The sequence below is a fragment of the Pimephales promelas genome, chromosome 21 (genome assembly GCF_988280905.1).
Source record: "Pimephales promelas chromosome 21, fPimPro1.hap1.1, whole genome shotgun sequence".
Classification (NCBI taxonomy): Eukaryota; Metazoa; Chordata; class Actinopteri; order Cypriniformes; family Leuciscidae; genus Pimephales; species Pimephales promelas.
The window spans coordinates 13,612,721-13,628,014 of NC_142789.1; the positions used below are offsets into that span (position 1 = coordinate 13,612,721).

Here is a 15,294-nt window from a genome sequence, read left to right on the forward strand (position 1 = left end):
TTCCGATTCCTTGTTTCGATTCCGGTTCCCAACGATTCTCGATTCCGATTCTTTTAAGAGGCAGGGTCAAAAAAGTTTAGCTAACCTTGCTAACCAACGGTCTTTCTGAAGGAAATACTCCTTCTGTCACAAATACTCCTTTTGTCACAAATTTTGCATTTTGCCGAGATTTCGTTATTTTTAGAAAAGTGAAGCCACACTTTGGACCGCCGACGTAAGCTACTCATGTTCGACTCGCACGGTTATGCCAACACTTCCGGTAGACGCTTCTTCGTTGGTGTTGTTCAGCGGTTTCTTCTTCCGCTCGGCGGACTGTGAATATCGAAACTAGGAATTGAAATTTTAACTTTTGAACGATTCCAGGAAGTTAGTCCCGGTTCCAATCGATACTCGATTCTCGATACCCAACCCTACTCAAGACCCTAAAATGTATTCATGAATGCATGTGAATGATCACAAAACTCAAGATATTAGGGTTAGAAAATGTATATATTTATATCATTTTAATATGTAGTTAATCAATATCACACAAAAGTGCCGTTTCAGTTTTTCTCCTCCAAAAATCAGCATGATTATAATGTGATATTAAGTTACTACAACAGTTTAATAAACAATAATTTAATTACACCTACAAAATGTTGCAGAATAATGTAATATATGAATGAATAATAGCCTATAAAGAAGCCAAAAGGGATCATTGCATGGTCATCATTGCATATGGCATGGGGTACTTTCCATAAGATCATCTTTCAATGCAAATCAAACCAGCTATTAGGCTAACTGAAGTAAAACCATGCCAATCTCTAGGTGTGGTGGAAGGTGTGTGATGATGTGGGGATATTTTAATTCCAAAGGCCAAGGGAACTTTATCAGGATGCATATTATCCTGGATCCATGAAATAACTGGCTTTTAAAAATAAAAACCTGCCTGACTCTATGGGAATTTAACATAGACTTATGCACCCTGTATTTTAAGGAAAAACATTTATTTATTTATGATACATTATTCATTCACAAAGAAAATTGGTGTCCTTAAAGATTGGACTTTTCCTCATTTTTCTAATTAAGGCATTAAGATCAATATCCAAAAGATGATTTTTTTTATTCCTCTTTTTAGGCAACTTTAGCATGGGTGCCAAAACGTATTCATACCACTGTATATCTATACATAGCTACAATAAATAATTCACCATTATTTTTCATTTGGCCTAGTAAATACAAGGGTCGGATTTGAAAGCTAATTCCAGTTAACAGTCTATAAAACTTATTCAGCGAATAACCCCAATCCAAGATCATTCATCAGTTGAATTAAACTGCACGGGTGGTATTCCTGGACATTGTGCTCTATATTCTGAGTGTTTGTACACCATAATTACACCCATAATAAAATGTCATTAAGCTGTTTCATTAAACATTAAATTGGGAAACAGCCTCGCTATTTCTCTTGGGTCAGGATACAAGGACGATCCGGCTCCCGGGACCCTGAGCATGGGCTTATTGCTTGTGTGGGCACGTTGGCATTTAAGTAAAATTGATCACATACCTTGAAATCCCCCTGTCAAGATCATCCGTCTTTGTCATCGTTTCTCACTTGTCAGTTATTTTATTGACATAATTAATTCATCTATTGACGGATTCCTTTGCCTGGAGGTTTCGTCCTAAAAACAACAACAGTTTTTGTCTTTTAATGAAGCAATTGTTAGGATGATTGTTTATAATTATTGAGTAGCTTGTGATTTTTTTTTTTTCCCTCACTCTAATTAATTGATCCTAACAAACCTGAATAAGTGAGACTTAAATTGAATTTGACAGGGTTTGATTGGTTGCTCTCAGCAATGGATTACAGTAATGGTAAATTGTTGATAAATAATGGAGTTTGTCAGGCGAGGCGCACATAGTTCAAGTCAAATATAATCACACATATGCACATACATTATCCTGTGAATATTCATCAGTTTATTAGCTGATTGTCATGGACTTGGACTTGGTTATTTTTCTGTTTCTCTGCTCCTTTCAGTTTAGTTGACCAATTATCTCCTTGTTTGTTTCTACGGTTAGGTATAATTATCACACGTCAGTCATTAGGTCCGTCTTATTTAAATTCCGTGTTTTGTTCAGTCCCTTGTTGGTTATTATCTTGAATTAAGAGTCGTGTTTCTCCCATGTTTTCCAGTAAAGACAATTTGAAGTGTCACTAGTTGTTTGTATTACTTATTCCTCGATAAGAGCGTCACACTGAGAGTCGTTGCTGGTCTTTTTTGTTGTTGGGTTTTTTTCACCTGAAGTGGGTTTCTTGCACACAATGTTGACAGTGAGTCTATTTCCAACCGATTATGTGTTTTGTATAAAGAGTGCTCTTAAAGGGTCTTAGAGAACATAGTAATGCATTGTCAAAATTCGTAGTACTTGCTATTCCCCTCAGCTATATTTACCTTTCAGTAAACAAAGTGTTCAATTTAATGGAAGCTGGTTTGAGTGAGAGATGCAATGTGACTAAGTTAATGTTCACATTGAAACCCAAGGGATACACAGAAAAGCACCATCTCTCTGCTCAACAGAGCTTTTGTATTTACCGTAGGTCCACATTATTCTGAACCGAGGCACATGCTGTGCTCTTGACTTGATCCATGGCAAATTTCTTGATAGGATAAATCTTTTTTTTTTTTTTTTTTTTTAGAAAAGGGGGGAAAAAAGCTCATGCAGGTTCAGGAAGCGGGAGAATGAATCAATTGTATATGTAATTGGATATGAAAGTCATGACAACAATGCCAACATAGTGTAAGACTGAAGCGGCCTCTTCTCCCGGGTCAAGTATGGCCTTGTGACTGGCATCAGCATTGTATTGAGAGCCAGCATACTGAATGCTGATTCGCTCAACTCAAACTAGCTAAAAAGTGGTGCATTACCAAATTAGCTAAAGTCTAAAAAAATACAGTATATTTTCTAAAAAAGTAGCATACCATGACAACAACAAATTACTTCTTCATAGTGTTAGCTCTACCACAGAATGAGATGAGGTCATAAACAAATGTGCTCACCAAAAAAAGTATGTAGCATTGAAGCAGTGTTATATATTTGTATTTATTATTCGTATTTTGAATTAGGCTTTTGTATTGTCGATTTTCATTTTAATTTTTTTTTTATACTTTTATTTAGCTTTAATATTTTTTTTTTCAGTTTTAGTGAATTTAACATTATTATTATTATTATTATTATTATTATTTTTTTTTAGCTTTATTTCAATTAACAAAAGGACTGTTAAAAGTTTTAGTTGGTTAATAAAGTTTGTTAATAAGCTACATGGCCTGCCCTGTTGGGAAGTCTGATTCATTTATAGTACCAAAAAGAAATTTGTTTCTAAATTCAGTCTTTATGCTGCATCAGGTCTTTTTGTTTTTATAACAAAATGTAACAGCTGTTCATCTCTGGTTCCGATTTAATTATATTGCAGATTTTGTTTTACATTTTTCATTGGTTTGAGCAGGGCAAACTTAAATTAGACAATTTGTTCCATCAAATAACTTTTTTGAGTTTTTAGAACTTTCTTTTTCTTTTGAGTTCACAAAACATATTTTAATCTGCATTGTTTCATTGTTTTGAGCTTTATGGACTTCTTTTCATTTAGACAACCTGAACTTTAGCTGAAACTGGGCTGGGATTTCTATTTCCCAGCATGCTTTGCCATAGCACTCGAAAAGGAGAATAGATGCTACAAGTAATGAGATATATATATATATATATATATATACACACTGTAAAAAATATTGTTCGTTTAACTTAAAAAAGTAAATAACCTGATTGCCTTAAAATTAAGTTCATTGAAATGGAAAAAGTGAGTTAATATAATGAAGGGGAATGATTTAATCATCAGAAACTCAAAATTATGTGTTATCTGAACTAAATAAATTATTTAAGTTGATTTGACAAAAGAAAAAAAAGTGTGTGTGTATATATATATATATATATATATATATATATATATATATATAGCGCATGAGCTTAGGTTGTGAACAGGTTTATGTTAAATGTTCTGTATTGCCAAACTTATTCAGCAATTGTTATGCTATGCTAATGCTACCAACGCATTGTGTTACTAATTAGCAAGTTAGCATTTATTGAATTAGCTTGTAAAATATAAACATGTTTTTACTACTAAAAATATTTAAATTGAGATTACATGATCATTTTAAAGTCCCCATCTAGTCAATGATTCTATCCTTTAAAACTCATTGTTGATCACCGAAATGACATTTAGGTTGTTTGTGACGTCAGAAACACCAGCGATTTCAAAGCACGATTTTGTCTTTAGATTACTGCAGATTTAAGCAGAAAATACTCAGCAATGGTGCTGAATTTTTTTATGAATTCGCCCATGGTTTGCATATTAAAAACACCACAAACGACATCACAAGATTTATTTTCAACTCAGAGGGATAAGTTTAATGTGTTTGTTTACTCAAATATTTAATATTATATAAAGAGTAATTCAAATGTTTGAGTACAAAATAAAAATCTGCAAGTTCTGCTTACTTAAACTTTGAATTTCTTAACTTTAATATTTTGATGAAACCAATTAGTTATTTTTTTTTGCCAACTCATTTACAGTGTCAAATTAAATAGGCCTACTGATAAAACTGAAATTGGGATGATTGTTCTGGGCTCTAATAAATCTAATAATACAGTATGTAGCAGGTAATGAAAAATGTGTTGATTTTGACACTAATTTGAATCACTTTAAGAAGATGGTGCAGATTTTTTTAATTTTTTTTTTAGTTTAGAAATATTTCCAAGATGAGAGATTAAGACATTTTAAATAGATTAGAACTGTTTTGGAATTGTAAACGTTTAATTTCATTATTTAAAAAAAAAGTAACTTTACTGTATTTACAGTTGCTACTTTTTGTTAGCATTTAACAACACTGCAGCATCTGCAGCTAAAACTTTTTGTCTTTGAATGTTTCACTACCTTAAATTATGTGTAGCATGCTGCAGTTTTAACAAAATTTCCTCAACACTGTCCTTGGTGAAAAAGTCACAAGCAATGAGTATCTCTAAAAGATTATGTAATAAGAAGCTTGAAAAGGTGACCTTAACAAAAAACCCTGAAGGCTGACATGCCAAAACAGCTCAAACAAATTCTCGTCTTTGTGACAAATCATAGTCCAGATCTCCTTCAATCTGACACATTGGCTCACCAGCATCTGAGAAACCTTTTTTGACTGTTTGGTATGAGACGATTTGGCTGATACACTCGCTAGTTCGTTATAAAGCTCAAACATGACTGATGATAAAGCTTTTTACGCTTGCATAGCAGAGAAGGACAAAATCAACATTTCTAAGTTCCCTCGTCACACACAAAGACGGCTTAATGCATGAATTTGTCTTTCATAGCAAGGAACTTCTGAGTGGGATTCATTTAAATAATTACCCAGCTACAGTAGATGCAGTGAGAAGTAATGACTGATGAGTAGGCAATATTTCCATGACACCTAACCGAGCTGCGATGTGTTTAAGAAAGTCATTTTTCATCTGGAAGAACTTCAAACCTTAATTATATCATAGAGTGGTCTGGAAGCATAGAGCATATGTATAGTTGACATTGAGACTGTAGGTGGATAGAAATGAAACTACAGTAATCCATTATGTTGAACAAATTTTATAGTATGCTCTCATTTGTGAATATGATTTATGTTATGTACATATCTGTACAGGTGAAAGTGGGGTTATTTGCCAGTTCTAGCCAATCTTTCCAGTTTAATATGTTAACATGCCAGATACTTTATTTACTCTCAGCACTCCATCCATCCATCCATCCATCCATCCACACAGTAAAAAATGTTGGTTTAACTTAAAAAGTAAGTAACCTGGTTGCCTTAAAATTTTAAGTTCATTGAACTGGAAAAAGTGAGTTAATACAATGAAGGAGAATGATTTAATCATCAGAAACTCAAAATTATATGTTATCTGAACTAAATAAATTATTTAAGTTGATTTGACAAAAGAAAAAAATGTTGTGATTACTACACTGTAAAAATATTGTTGGTTTAACTTTAAAAAAAGTAAGTAACCTGGGTTGCCTTAAAATTTTAAGTTGATTGAACTGGGAAAAAGCGAGTTAATACAATGAAGGAGATTAATTTATTCACCAGAAACTCAAAATAATAAGTTATCTCAACTAAATAAATTATTATAAAGTTGATTTGACAAAAGAAAATATGTTGTGATAACAAATCTTGAAAATACTTTTTACAGTCCATCCATCCATCCAAATTTAAATAATTGACAATATGATTATTAAAAAAGTATATAGGGTCCATTTTAATTTCTTGTAGACTGTGAAGCGTGTTTCCTCAACCCTGTAGAACATAAAGCGGTTTGGAGAATGGAAGGAGGAATGGATAGATACTGTAGATGTAACACTTTTGCATTTTATGTGAGATAAAAAAATGTAAAATGCATATGTGCTGTTTTTATTATAAGCATTTTTAATTTTTAAATGGACGGAAATAGTGTTGAATTGTGGGAAATTCAGCTGTGTGAGATGGTCTGAATATGTCAGAAACTTTTATTGTTTTTTGACCCGTCTCACCGCTATGTTTTTTTTTTTTTTTTGACACATCTTTTTAGTTTCTCTCTCTCTTTCTTATAGTCTGTTGCATCAGTGTTAACCAATTGATACACAACAAGCTTGGTTTAACAACCTTCCTCGTTTGTGCTTTTTGGGACAAAAACAGCATGTAGCTTTTTTTCATTCAAGCTTGTGTGATATCAAAGTTTTACTTTACTCCCAGCGTTCGTCTTCTTATCTTTGGACTGACAAGTCTGGGTGGGTGAAACTCATGTTCTTTGAGTTGGCAGGAACACTTTTGGGCATTGCAACTAATGCTTTGTTACGTAAGGTTGAAAGTCTTTCCCAAAAAGAAAATGTTATGACTTTCATTTTTATGACTTCAGTGAACTGAAGGACGAAAAAACTGGAATGTCTTTCAATTTATTTATTTTTTCATAGTACTACACGTATACTACAAGAGCTCGAATTGATGAACTGATTCATCCCATTTACTTTACATTTTTATTTTATTTATTTATTTATTTTTTCACTTTACCAAAAGATTTGAGATTTGACTGGCTCATTCATTGACTCTTACAGTAGGTTACATTTCGCCTGTAGGTGTAGGCTGGACTCCATCTACACTCAAACAAAATGCTGGGTTGTTTTAACCCAATTGTGGGTAAAATATAGACAAACCCAGCCATTGGGTTAAAAATGTAATTTAAAAATGTAACCCAATGGCTGGGTTTGTCCATATTTTACCCAAAATTGGGTTAAAACAAGCCAGCATTTTTTTTAGAGTGTAGGGTGACCAGACGTCTCGAAAAAATTCATCACATTCCCGAAATCTAAGCTGTTGTCTTGAATTCCAAATCCAGCCCTAGTTGTCCCGAAAACTATACTAACGCAAAATCTTGAGTATTGTCTGATAAAACATAAACTGTCCATGGAAGTTGAGTCGTCTTGCCGCCAGCCCCCGCCAGCTGCTCATCACTCAGTTCTACAAAGATACCTTAGGCGTGAATTTAGATATTCATTGATACAATCATTTTCATTCATTCGTTTCGTTGACATGGCTGGTGAGCCATGCAATAACAGCAAAAACGACTCTGCAGGTACCAGGATGAGTGGATTGGGAAGTATCCATGTATTGTTGTATTTCCAGACCGTTAAAGAACGCGACACACACTTCTTCCAGAAATCCTATACAATTTAACCAATTAGATGATGACTTTGAAACTCCCGAAGTGCTTCCAATTCTGTGTTCCATGCATATACATACTTAAATTGTATATGCATCATCTCTGTATCAAATGTGAGTCTGAAAATTAGATTCTTAAAACAGAGCACAGTTCTTTTCACACAGCTTAGGTTATCATGTCCATACTTAGAGAGAAATACGCGTTCAAGTGTCCCTTTCTACACCGGACCAATTCATATCCTGCACATCCAACTTCAACAATGCTGTCGTTAGGTGTGTTGTGCCTTGTTGCCATGCCAACAGAGTTAGAAATAGGCTTGAGGCACATATCTTAGTTTTAACAAATGTTCATGTCTTCGTTTTGACAAATAGACATGTTACGATGGAGATAGCATGACCCCCACGGGTACCTCTTGTTAAAAAAATAAAAAATAAAAATCTTTATATAATATTTTTTTAACCTGTTTGCTCGGTCTGTATTTTATCTGTTCACTTAACATATAAGACAAATCACAGAAAAGTGAAAAGTTCTTTCTTAACCAGCTAACTTTATTCTGATTCTTTGATTGATAGATAGATAGATAGATAGATAGATAGATAGATAGATAGATAGATAGATAGATAGATAGATAGATAGATAGATAGATAGATAGATAGATAGATAGATAGATAGATAGATAGATAGATAGATGTACGCCTTCGTATTTTTCCTTATTGAAATTGTCACACTTGGCATCGCCGACAATTAATCAAAATATTCACCACCCAAAATCAGCTCTTTGCTCCTCTGTTTAGACCATTGGCTCTGTCACCGCGTGTGGATTGTTTTGAAATTGCATTAACCGAATTACAATTTCCATAATTTGCTTTATCAGACACTTCCAATTTGAGTAGCCGTGGCATAATTTGCATGGCAATGGCGTTGGGCACTCACTTATAATGTTTAATATTGGCCCTAATATACTTCTTATTAAACTTTGAATTGCCCTGGGTATGTGCTGCAATTTATTCTGGTTTGAGACCTCTTTGTCTGCCAGACTCCGTGAGAGGGCTGAGGCGATCGGCTAGGAAGAGATTAGCATTTAATGGCAATTTCAGGCTCATTTTGAGTTAATATCTCTTTTCTTTGGTTCTGCTTATGATGTGATTGGATAAATCAGGAACTGAGGAAAGGCGTAATGGCTGTCTGTATGCATAGATTTGTATGCGGAAATATACACCTTCTCGTAATTATAAGGGTGATACTTGAGTGTAAGGCTGATACTTGAATGACTATATGTCATGTCAAGGGTTTCAGGATCTTTTATGTGTTTAGACGGCTGCTCTTTCAGGGCAGTAGCATATGCCACAAACCTGTCGCATAGGATGAAGATGACAAATGTTACTCTGATTACTTTCTCTGGCATTTTTCTTTAACGGTTGCAAAACAATAGCAATGAGAGTTGAGGATCAGTTCCATTGATGACCAATCAGCAGCCGATTGACTGTGGCAGATTTCAACTTGCCATTTAAATGAATTGGTAGCAGTTAGCTTTATGCTTCCTGTTGTACTTTATGCGTAACTTATGCTTTGTCACCAGAGAAATGGTGGGAGGAAGTGCACTTCAGCAGTGGCACATGAACATTGAGATTAAATAAGTTTGACATTGCCCTTCAGGTCCAATGGGAGCCAATCTACATTAAATTGCTTAAGATTTCTAAGCAGTTCAATTTGGCAAGAGGTCACGGAGCGGTAGAGACTCTGGTCTCCGGAGAGAGCGGTCCATAGCAGCTAATTGGGAATTTCAGTGAAAACAATCCTCTTGTGGTTTAGAGAGTGAGACTTGTTAGCCTGTGGACCAGAGGGAGCTCAGCGAATGAATCTCAGGAAATCTGTCTAGGTTACAGTCAAAACAGCAGGTACACAAGTATTAAATTGGTCAAAAGTGACAGGAAAGACCATTATAAAGTAAATAAAATTTATTTCAAATATTTTTTTAAACTTTTTATTTAATAAAGAATCCTGAAGAAAAAAATGAAGAAAAAAAAAAAAAACACAAAAATATTAAGCAGAACAATCTGACTGAGTAGGCAATATATATATATATATATATATATATATATATATATATATATATATATATATAATTGCATCCAAAATAAAAGTTTGTGTTCACAAAATATATGTGGGTGCACTGTGTATAGTTATTTTGTATATATAAATACACACACACACACGCTTGTATATATTTAAGAAATATTTTCATGTATATACAGTATATAGATTTATATATAATTTTATATATATATAAAAATATAAATATTTTATATATAAATAATAGTTTTTTTGCATGTGTGTGTATTTATATATATATATATATATATATATATATATATACACAGTGCACACAGTGCATGTATTATGTAAACACAAACTTTTATTTTGGATGCGATTAATCGTTTGACAGCCCTAATATATATATATATATATATATATATATATATATATATATATATATATATATATATATATATATATATATATATATATATATATATATATATACTGATGAAGGGCTAAAATGAATAGATTAAAAAATCATACTTATCATGAAATTTGGCATACATCATTTATTCTGTTTAAAATCATTTATTTTATCATCATTTTATATGCAGCAAAGTAATCATTTCTGCAAACTTTTTCCAAGGTAAATGTAGGTGTATTTTAAAGGACACCTAATAATCAAATGATATAAGAAGTTCATTTAATTCATAAATTTATGCACACACACTCAAAAAAAGTAAAAACAAGTAAAGAGCTGGTTTAGGGCTTTTTCTAGGGCTTGTTTCAGACGTGCCAAGTTGCAGTACTGAACAGGATCAAATGGAGATTTCACAAAAAAAGAAAAAGAAAAAAGAAACTAAACCATGACATGTTTTAAGTTCACTTAAATGAGAAGTTGTAATATTTTTAAAGCCTAATAAATGTAAAAAAAAAAAAAAAAAAAAATGGCTTTCAATTACACTGTAATGTTGAATGACCATAATTATTTTTTCGTTGCTTTATTACCGGTAGTAACACTGAAACTGTCCTTCTTTCATAAAAAGTTGCCATTAAACAAATATTTTAAATATACTGTCTTTATATTGTTGTTTCAACATTAATTTGTAGATTAAAGGTGCTCTAAGTGATGTCACACGTTATTTAGGCCCAAACATTTTTTTGTCACATACAGCAAACATCTCCTCACTATCCGCTAGCTGCCTGTCCCCTAAACACACTGTAAAAAAACGCGGTCTATGCAGACAACCCAGGCTCCACAAATGGCAACAAAAACAAACTGCGGCAACCCGCTCCACGAAACATAACAGACTGTTCCAGCCAATTACTGACAAGAAGACCTTGGGGGTGGGGTTTTGGGGGGTCAGTGCAGATGAGGAGGGAGGGTCTATCTAGCCTCCATTATGTTTGAAAATACTTTAAACGTCAACAAGAAGTCACGTCACCCGACATTGCTTAGAGCACCTTTAACTGTGGAATTAGTACATTATAAAATATGTATGTATAAATGTGTTTTTAATCGCGATTAATCACATAATTATGTGATTAATCTAGTTGCCTTTTTATATATATATTATTCATGTCTCAATAAATTACATTACATTACATTTACATTACAATTAAATTTTGGTGTGAGATATGGCCTAGACTTGTTTTCATTAGATTTACCCAAGTATTTATTTATTTATTTTACTTCCTTAGTTAGTGTCAGCAGTGTTGTGGTTACACCTGTGTGATGATGTGCAGCGATGTGATGATTGTGTTACTGTCATCAGTGCAGTGTGTGTTAGCAGCGGGGAGGTGGTCAGAACGCTAGCTAGCTCAGCGACTCTCTCTGACAAATGGAGAGAACCCTGCAACCAAACCCTGAGTCCTCCCACCAATCACTGTCTCACATGGTCAGTGTACACTAAAGCTCAGCCTGAGGGAAGACACACACACACTCCCGCTGCTCACCCATTTGCTTTGTTTTCTTTTGTCCTTTCTTTTTGTCTTATTTCATCCTCTGTCTCTTGAGTGGGCCTTATGACCAAAGTCACATCAAAACCGTTGTATTCAGTGCTCATTTTCCATTCTGCCCTCTGACATTTTCCTTTCTCTTTGTTATCTGATTTCTCTTAGTCATTTCCAATTGCTAACACACAATTTTGCAAACTAATCTGGTTTATCAAAATGCTTAACACATTTCACAAAACCATACACCCAAACTGCAAAACACCTCATATATACTGCAAAATGAAGCACTGCAACCGAAACTACAGATAGAATTATCCAAATCAACTTTTTGTATGAAATGTATGGGGGTAGAATTGTTGCATAGGCGTACTCCAGGATGGTTTCATGCTCTCATTAGCCAGTGCCTCGTAGCAACAAACGCAAACGGGCAACGGCTCGTTTTCAGGGCCGGTGTAGCTAAAACCATAGATGTATACACTAGACCTCACCTTGGGGTTCTAAGCATGCATCAAAACCGCCGCCATCTTGGAACAGGGGTCTTGTCATAGGAAGTAGCTAGGTAACGCTGCTATCTCTGCCTTTCCTGCGAATTCATTGATGGTGGCGGACTTTTGTGCAGCGTATGATGTTCACGGATGAAATCTGAACAAGGAAGAATGTTTTAAAAAAAAAAAGAAAAGAAAAAAATTTCTTTCTGGAATCAATGATAAATACATGTCTGACCGTTGGAGCAAACCAAAAAAAACAAGAAAAATCGCATTCACGATGATTTATGGTGATTTTATTTCCGTTAGACCTGTGTCTACTACATTGACGCTGATGCATTAAAGTGGAGGTTTCAAGATGGCGGCTCTATTGAGACATTCATTCCAATGCACTGCCGTAGCCAAGGTGAGGTCTAGTGTATATGTCTATGGCTAAAACCTAATGCTAAGTAGATTTTGTCGTATTTTCTCTTCACCCTCCGTTTTTTTTTTAATTTTTTTTTTTATTTCTTTTATGAGGAATCTGGCTCGTATAGGCCTCCGACTCACTGTGAATCTCTTCATTATTGATTGCCTCTTTTCTCTTCAGAGAACCTGTGTCTATCCAACGATCCATGTTGGGGTTCTAATGGCACTGAACTTGAACGTCACGGCCGAGCGCCACTAGCTTATTTTAGTAATCACACAATAACTTCACAATTTAATTAATTTCATATCAGTATAGGCCTACATTTTCTTTTTACATTTTATGGAAATTTCCTGGTAAAATTAAGGTTATATACAGTATATACGTTTTGAAATGCAAAATTTGTGTAAAGCAGAAAATGTGTGTAGACTTTTGGAGACTTGAGAATAAGTTTATTTAAATAATTGTGCTGTGCATGTCAGTTTAGTGTGTTAGCCATTGGCAAAAGAAAAAAAAAACTGTAAATAGCCAGATGTCATGTAATGGTGTAAGGATAACACAAGAAAAACTGATGCAAACAGCAGATGGGTTTTAGTCCTTTGGTAACTAGATTGGGTGTCCATCTTCTTGCTCTTTTTCTGACCTGGTACATTTACCAACAAGGAAAAGTAAAAGAGGTTATTGAGTGGGCAGGTGAAGTGTGCTACTATGGCAACCGTGAATTTACTTGTTCCTGTGTGTGGGAGGTGTATGGAAGAAGTGTTGCACACTCTCTTGGGGAGATTTGCACAGGTTTCTCTTACGTTCAGGGGAACCTACACTATACTCTCACAAAAAGCACCATCCTATAGATGAGATGTTAAACAGAGGTCCTGACTCTCTGTGGTTGTAAAAAAAAAAATACTGGATGTCCTTTGAAAATTAGTTGGGGTGTATCCCCAGAATCCTGGCCAAATTTGCCCATTGGCCTCAGTCCATCATCATGACCTCCTAATCATCCCCATAGATACTGGCTGTCTTTATCTCTCCGTCTTCTCTCCACTAATAAGCTGGTGTGTGTTTGGCGTTCTGACCCAATATGGCTGCCGTCGCATAATCCAGGTGCATGTGGAGGTGGTTAAGGAGATTCCCCTCTTCCGTACTTTACATGAAGGGCCAATCCCAATTCTACCCCTTACCCCTTCACTTTCCCCTTCCCCTCCGTTTTGCGCGTCCACGTGAAGGGGTAGGGCTGTCCCAATTCTCTTTTGGTTGGAGGGGGAGGGCTAGGGAGAAGGGCCAGATAGCCCTTCAAATGAAGATTTTTCAGGAGCACACTTCAAACGAAGGGGTATGAGAAGTGTCACTGCTAACCCAGGCTGGCTGCCCAAGCGACAAAGGAGACCCATAAATTTAAGTATTTGTGGCGTTAATAAGTATTATAACGACAAATAATGATTTGCTTTATGTTACATTCAATATTGTGTTCATATTTACAGTCAGTTTCTTCACAGAAACGTTTGTAAAAAAAATCGCTAAAATTACTGTAGTTTGCTAGTGATAGTCCCGCAACATATTTTCGTCGTCTCCGTTGTTTCCTGCGAACTTCACAAGATGCAAGAAAATAGCTGTAACCCACGCGACTGAGATAACTGCAGCTGTCGACGGGATCTTGGAAGTTGTGATAAACATCGGCGCATCTCCTGTGACGTAGGCGCTAGCGACGACTTATAATGACGTTTAACGGAGGCGTAGTGGTGTCCCATTTCCTAGGGGAATATTTTCACCCCTACGCATTGCCACTCTGTTTCAAGGGTCAAGGGGAAGGCGAAGGGGTAGGGCTAGGGGAAAGGGAAGGGGTAAGGGGTAGAATTGGGATTGGCCCTAAATGCTTTGAGTACAGAGAAAAGCACTATATAAACGCAACAAATTCATATTAGTATATAATATTAAATGTAAATAAGACAAATGGAAATGCAACTGAAAATTGTCAGCCCGTTCTTATCCAACTGACGCTTTTGACCATGTGTCAACATCCAACGCACATGGCACCCTTTAGCGTCAATATGAGACGCGCCTACTAGTGGTCTAACCCTAACCCTACCCTAGACCAAAACCTACCCGCATCATCTAACTGACGCTTAAGGTTGCCATGTGCGTCATATTTAGACGCATGGTCAAAAGCGTCAGTTAGATGACGCCCTAGGATGAGAATGCGTTGAAATTATATATTACATAACTATTTTATATTACATAATTATGCTAGCCTGGCTAACGTCAGGGAACCACGTTCATTTTCTCGTATTTGAGATTTGGTTTACGAATGCCCAGAGCTGTTTATCACTGCATGAAAAGTGGGATTTTCGTCCCCGTAAACTGCCGGAAATCTCCCTAATTTTCGGCAGTTAACGACAATTTACAGACTGTGAACGTCGCGTTCGTCTGTGCCACATATTGACGGAAACGAACCATGACGTATGCATGGAGCGCTCGCGGAGGTGTGAATGGCCCTAATTAGCATATGAATAGCAGCACTGCGCGCGCCTTGCCAGAGAATGACTTGAATTTCCTCACTCAGTATTGGTTGAAATTCACTACATTTAAACAAGAAAATCACTCGTGATTGGTTGGCAGATCTGTTACTATTGGTCAGCCGACATAAAATTATAATAT

At 35.3% G+C, this 15,294-nt stretch overlaps 1 protein-coding gene across 8 annotated transcripts in view; it reads left to right on the plus strand.

Moving 5' to 3' along the window:
• The window catches only part of nlgn1 (neuroligin 1), a 393,533-nt gene that overhangs the window by 137,868 nt on the left and 240,371 nt on the right, over positions 1–15,294 (plus strand). The gene's annotated exons all lie outside the window — the stretch shown is intronic.